The 7,509-nt window shown below is 35.3% G+C and overlaps 1 pseudogene; it reads left to right on the top strand.

The window, feature by feature from the left end:
• The first annotated feature begins 316 nt into the window (after positions 1-316).
• LOC120591674 (proteasome activator complex subunit 2-like) lies at positions 317-1,148 on the top strand (annotated as a pseudogene).
• Positions 1,149-7,509: the final 6,361 nt, after the last annotated feature.

Here is a 7,509-nt window from a genome sequence, read left to right on the forward strand (position 1 = left end):
TAAAAACAGAACACTCTAAACAAGCTAGGAATGTAAAGAAACTCCTATAACTTGACAAAGCTCGTCTCCCAAAAATATATAAACAAACAAAACAAAACAAAAACAGCAAATATACTTAATTATGAAATGTTAATAACATTTATATTAGGAACAAGACAAAGGTGCCCCAAATCATCATTTTGATTCAAATTTTTTATTAAGGGTTACTCTCAAGTAATATGAGAAAAAAAGAAGGTATAACATTTGTAAAGAAGAAACCAACATTTTTAGAAATGATATGATTGTCAATGTAAAAAAGCTAATATTGGGGCCTGGACACAGGAGATGAAAGGAAAAGCCCAGGCAGCGTGCTGAAAGACTGGAGATCTGGCAACTGGAACATCATGGCCAAGCCTTATGGGGTGCCCCTGAGTGGGGAAGCCCACAAACAGGTGGATGTCTTCAGGCAAAGTCTTTTCCAAGGGGCTGAAGAATTCCTCTACAGATTCTTGCCACAGGAAATCATACACCTGAATCAGCTCTTGAAAGAGGACTCCCTCAACGTGACTGATCTGACCTCTCTCTGGGCCCCACTGGACATCCGTATTCCAGACTCTCCCCCCTCCCCCAAGATGACAAGATGGAAACACATAAGCAGGAGAAGAAAGAAGTCCCTAAGTGTGGCTTTCTCCCTGGGAATGAGAAGATCCTGGCCCTGCCTGCCCTGGTTAAACCAGAAGTCTAGACTTTCAAAGAAAAATGCATTCTGGTGATCACACGGATTTAACATCTGATCCTCAAGACTGAGGATGGAAATGACTTGGGGTAGCAATCCAGGAGAAGGTGCTGGAGAGGGTAAACGCAATCAAGACCAAAGTAGAAGCCTTCCAGACAACCATTTCCAAGTATTTCTCAGAAAGCAGGGATGATATGGCCAAGCCCTCTAAGTGGACCCACCTAATCGATTGCCAGGCCTTGGTGCACAAGCGAGATGAGCTGGCCGGTGAGGAGCTCAGGGCCATGGTGCTGGACCTGAGGGCCTTCTACACTGAGCTTTAGCATATCATCAGCAGCAACCTGAGAAAATTGTCAACCCAAAGGGTAAAGAGAAGCCATCTATGTACTGAGCCCAGGGCTAGAAGGGAAATGAATGACCTATACTATGTATGTGGGGAGAGAAAAAAAGCTAATATTCAACAGATGGATTATTAGGATAAATAAGAATGTTTAGCAAGGTTTCTGGATACAAAGGACAATTAAAAACTCAATTTCATTTAAACACCAGAAAAAAATCTGTTAGAAATATAATTTAAAAAAATTACATCAGCACCAAGAATTATAAAATACCTCAGAAAAATGTAACAAAAAGAGTTTATTCGAGAGAGCCAAATAAATACAGAGCTTTTTTATGTGTATTGACAAGACTCAGTATTGTAAGAATGCTAATTCTGCCCTCAGAATCATGAGTATTCCAATGTCCCCAACACTCTTTCTTTAAATTTAAGAAGCTGAATCTTTAACTGATATGAAGAAGCAAAGGTCCAAGAATATTCAAGACACTCCTGAAGAAATGAAGGTTGCTACAAGACCTTAAAATTCACTCTACAGGTATAGTAATTGAGACAGTGTTGAACTGACACAGGAATAGAAAAACAGGCCAGTCGAACGGAATAGAGAATGCGGAATCAAAGCCCCTCACGGATATGGACAGTAAAGGCACTGGAAATCAGTGGGCAGAAAAGGTCGTTATTAAAAAAATGGTTCAAGTACAATCCACTTGGAAGAAAAACAAAATAAAAACATAAAAATCAATTCCTAGTAAATGAAAGATTTAAATATGAAGGGCAAAGCAATAAAACTTTCCAAAGACAATATATGACCACAGGATAAGGAAGAATTCTGTTAACAAAACATAAAAGATTTAAACCAAAAATGAAAGATTTATCAACTCGATTATATTAAAATGAAAAAGTTTAAAAAAGAAATAAAAAAGAATGAAAATATAAGCTATAAATTGGTAGAATGTAATTGTAACACATATAATTGAAAAAGGATTCATATCCAGAATGTATAAAAAAGTTTAATAGATCAAGAAGAAACAGAAAACCCAATAGAAAAAAGAGCAAAAAATATGAACAGGCATTTCATAAAAGAGAAACACAAAAACCCCTAAGTATATGCAAACAGGTCAAACTCATTAGTAGCAAGAGAAAAGACAGTTAAACCACAATAAGATACCATTTGTATTTACCAGAATGGAAAATTTTAAAGTTGGATAGTACCAAATGTTGACAAGGATTATGGAGCAAAAATGATCTCTCCTACCTAGCTGGTGGGAATTTAAATTGCTACAATCACTTTTAAAAACGTTTGGCATTGTTTAATGATAGTTGACAATATCAGTCAACAGGAAAGTTGAGCACTGGTGCTCACCAGCAATTCCACTTCTAGGAATGTATCCTAGAGAAAGCTCATGTGTTTATTGAGAGACAAATGTAAGAATGTTAACAGCAACATTATTTAATAATGAAAAAAACATAGAAGCAACACAAATTGTTCATCAGTAGTAAGCTGGATAAAAAAATTGTGGTATAGTCTTACATTAATCTATTTTATAGCAATAAAAATTTATGAACCTCATTGTATTCATGAGTATGAATGAATTTAAAAATGTAGCATTGAGTGAAAAAAAGCAAATCATATAAAAGTAAATATATCATCTGTCTTAGTCAGTTCAGGCTGCTGTAATAAAATACCTGGGTGGCTTATAAACAGCAGAAATTAGTTTCTCATTTTTCTGAAGTTTGAGAGTCCAAGATCAGGGTGCCTGAATGGTTGGGTGAGAGCCCTCTCCTAGGCTGCAGACTTCTCCTGTTCTCACGTGGCAGAAGGGCTTGAGAGCTGTCTGCGGCCTCTTTTATAAGAACACTATTCTCATTCATGAGGGCTCCACATTCATGGACCTGATCACCTTCCAAAGGTCCACCCATTAATGCCATCACCTTAGGGATGATGTTTCGACATATGAATTTTGGAGAGACAAACATTCAAACACATTCTATTTGTTTAAAATGTAAAAGAGGCACATTTAAACGATACCTTGTTAAGCTCTACATATATATGTGATAAAAACATGAAGAAAAGGATTGAACAATTATTACAAAATTCAGGATAGTGATTACCTGGGGTGGAAGGATGGGGGTGCGATTGGAAAAAGTCACAGCACGGGTAAGGGAACTCCTAAAATATTGACAGTTTTGTTTTATAAGCTACATCCTAGGTACCCAAGTATGCATGTTATTATTTTTCAAACCATGTGTTCATAATACACTTTTTATTTGTGTGCTATTTTCACATTAAAATGATTAAAAAGACTAAGGATTTGTTTAAAAAACAGATTTATGACTCTTGGTCCCTTTACCTTTAACAAGGATGCAAATGAGTCTTGTTTTTTATTTTTAAGAGAGATTTTTAAAAAAAATTAAAAGCTTTTTATTTGGAAATAATTTAAAACACAGAAAAGTTGAAAGATTGGTAGAAAAACACCTGTTTATCTTTTATTCGGATTCATTTATTGTTAACATTTTATCTTGCTTTTTCGTTAGAGATTTATCATCCCTTTTTCTATATATGTATTTTGTAAGTTGAAAATAAGCTGCATACTTTATGTTCCTTTCTTTCCAGATACTTCATTGTATATTTTCAGAAAAAGGATATTCTGTTACATAACCACAGTACATTTATTAACTTCAGGAAATTTTAACATCAAAACAACACTTTTAAATTACCATCCACATTCCAGTTTGTCAACTGAATAATGTCCTTTATAGCATTTGTTTTTTCCTCCACTAGAGGTTGCAGTGTACGTATCATATTTAGTTGTTTCTTTAGTCTCTTTCATCTGGAACAGTTCCTGAACCTTTCTTTGTCATTTATAACAATGACAGTTTTGAAGAATACTGAAATTTTTTTTTTAATTTTAAAAGAACAATTCTTATTTTGAGTTTGTTTGCTGTTTTCTCATGATTATAATGTTTATGATCCCTAGTCAATATAAATGTTGTCTTTTTTTAGAGTATCACATCTTGAAAGGCATCTTGAAATGCCTCTCATTGGTTATATTAATTTTGATAATTTTGCCAAGGTGTTGCAATTTCTCCACTCTAAGGGAGAAGCATTTAAAAGGATTTCTTTTGAGAGAGCTGTTGGTGGGCTTTGAATCCTGCTCCCCTCTTAACAGAGGGAAGTAGGCATGTGATTCTTCCTCACCTCAAGTCAAAAGAGAGAGGCTTCAAGGAGATCACTTGGAAAGCCTAACATGTGTCCTCTGAATTTACCAGGTCACAGTTCACTGATTTCTGACTCCTTCTCAGGATATCTAGAGATCAAGAGAAGGGCTGGCTTGCTGCTTAGAGGTGGTGGAGCAAAAGGAGAGCTTCTAGTTGATTGGAATCAGCCTGCTCTTCCAGAGTTTGTTAGGCCATCAGTGCATGGGTGTTTCCCATGAACCAGATGTGAAGGAGAGCCTGTCTGGGGTCATTGCATGATCTGAATCAAAGGCCACATAAGGGCTGCACATGCTTAGAGAAGAAGCTGGTAGAGTCCCATTGAATTCTTAGTGGTTAGGAGTAAATAAAGTACTAGGGATCGAGTGCATCCTCTCAGGTCAAGGGAACCACAGATGAAATTCCAAAAATGATTTGTGGGGATTATTTCCTAAGAACTCATGAAGGGAAAGAGTCAGCTTTAAATATCTGCACGCATAGAAAGCATGAAACCATTTTATGACCTTAACTGTAAAATAAGAACATTTCTCTCCTTCTCTGGGTAGAGTGGAGTGGGTTAGAGAGGAAGGTTAGTAAAATTTCAGTGAGGAAGGTAGAAGTGCTCCCATCTACCTTTGAAAGGGGTTAACCCACTGCCCAGCCCACCTGTGGGACAGGATAAGACCTAACACTAAATCACCTTTGAAGCTCTCATCATTTTATGGGATCAAAAATTTTTCCTTAAGTGGAATTGAGACTATATGATTTAAAGTAACTATAGGACATTTAATTATGTAAGAATGAGTAAAAAAAAATCTTGTGACTGCTGTAGTTTTCATTGAGGAGCAGAAAAGAACATATCTGAATAAATTTTATTTATTTACATGTCTGAAAAATTTATTCACTTTTGAATAGATATTACATTACATGATTTAAAATAAAAATGTGAATAGTGTACACTTCTTTCATCTTGCAAAACTGAAACTCTGTACCCATTAAACAATAACTCCCCATTCCCATGGCAACCGCCATTTGATTTTCTGTTTTTAAGAGTTTAACTACTCTAAGTACAATGTATAGGTGGAATCATACAGTATTTGTCCTTTTGTGACTGGCTTATTTCACTTAATGTCCTCAAGGTTCATTCATGTTGTAGCATGTGTCAGAGTTTCCTTCCTTTTTAAGGCTAAATAATATTCCAGTGTATGTATATACCACATTTTATTTATCCATCCATCTATTGATGGACATTTGGGTCTTCTACCTTTTGGCAATTGTGAATAATGCTGCTATGAATACAGGTGTACGAATATCTGTTCTAGTCCCTGTTTTCAGTTCTTTGGGGGTATATACCTAGTAGTGAAATTTCTGGATCATATGGTAATTCTATATTTATCCTTTTGAGGAACTGCCAAGTTGTTTTTCACAGTGGCTGTACCATTTTACATTCCCACCAGCAATGCAGGAGAGTTCTGGTTTCTCCACATCCAACACTTATTTTCTGTTTGTTTTTGGTAATAGCCTTCCTAATTTGTGTGAGGTGGTATGTCATAATGATTTTGATTTGCATTTCTCTAATGACTGATGATGTGCCTTTTCATGTGCCTATTGGCTATTTATATGTCTTCTCAGGGAAAAATGTCTAATCAAGTTCTTTGTCAATTTTTGAATTGAGTTGGTTGTTTTGTATTATTGAGTTGCTGGAGTTCTTATATTCTAGATATTAGTCCCTTATAAAATATGTAATTTGCAAACATTTACTCTCATTCTGAGAATTGTCTTTTCACTTTCTTGATAATGTTATTTGAAGTACAAAAGTTTAATTTTGATGAAATACTATTTATTTTTTGTCGTTGTTGCCTGTGCTTTTGATATCATATCTAAGAAATCATTGTCAAATCTAAGGTCGTGAAGATTTTCCTTGGAATGTGGGCTGCTGTACCCAAGGCTGCCTGCTATGGGGCTAAGAGATGGTAGGCAGCATTAAAATTCACCGAATTAACTGACCTCTTTGTCAAGCTCTGCCCTGGATGTTACAAGTGTTTGGCTATACTCCAGAGTTACAAAATAGTTATTTCACATAGTTTCTGCTGGTTAAATAGTTGCTTAGGTAGAGGGATGGATTCCTGGATATCTTCTGTGAAGTCTCTTTGGTTCTTTTTTTTTTAAAAAACTTGACATTATATCCTGAAAATCATTATGTATATTGGTACATAGAAATCTTTCTCATTCTCTTTAATAGCTACATAATATTCTATAGTATGAGATGTACCATGGTTTATTCAAGCTATCTACTATTGTTGAATACTTGGTTTTATCCAATCTTTCAGTATTACAAACAGTGATGCAATGAAAATTGTGTGTATGTGTGTGTAAATTTGTACTCGTACAGGTTACATACACAGACTTATCTGTGGGACTCATTTATAAAAGTGGAGTTGCTAGGTTAAGGGTAAATACATTTGCTGTTTGGGGAAATATTGCTAAAAGACCCTCCATAGTTGTTGGACACTTATTAATTTCATCAGTAATATATGAGAGTGCCTGTTTTTATTTTTTCAAAGCTTCAATGACAATATATTTTAAACTTTTGGAATTTTGCCAATTTGGTAGGTGAGAAATGGCATCTCAACGTAATTTTAATTTTCATCTTTCTTATTATGAGTGAAGATATGCATCTTTTCATATGTTTAAAGGGGCATAATGAAAAAAAATTTAGGGGACACAATGAACACAAATAAAATTACCTCCTAATTGTGTATCTTGCATCTTGCTTGTTCAGTGTAGTGAGTATAGTTTTAATTGGGAAAACTGTCACTAGGAGCTTAAATTTGTTGCTCCTTACAGTAAAAGACAAAGCAAGAGATGAAGAGAAAAGAGAGCCAATTGAAGAGGTGGGGTCGGAGAAACTTTTTAAACACAGAATAAGCATTGTAGAATACACGTGAGGGTGCTGCAGAACTTGAATTGGATGGTGTTTCCCAGTTTCTTGCATTCTTTTCCTTTAATGGCTCTGAGGGAAGGCCCAGTGTGATTATTCTAGGAAATAAATTAAAATAGGTTTTAATTGGGTTCCAACTACACAAGATATTCAGGACTCAAACTAGCCACTTACCTGGGGGTGTTTCAAGCCTTTTGGGTTATACGGCTTACTATATGGTCTGGATTGTGGTGACAATCCTATATTCAGCTGTTTTGAGTGTATGTGTGAATTCTATTTTAAATAATAGCTATTGTGAAATAAATAACTTAGTTAGCTTACTCT

This window comes from Pteropus medius, unplaced genomic scaffold (assembly GCF_902729225.1).
Source record: "Pteropus medius unplaced genomic scaffold, Ma_sr-lr_union100, whole genome shotgun sequence".
NCBI lineage: Eukaryota > Metazoa > Chordata > Mammalia > Chiroptera > Pteropodidae > Pteropus > Pteropus medius.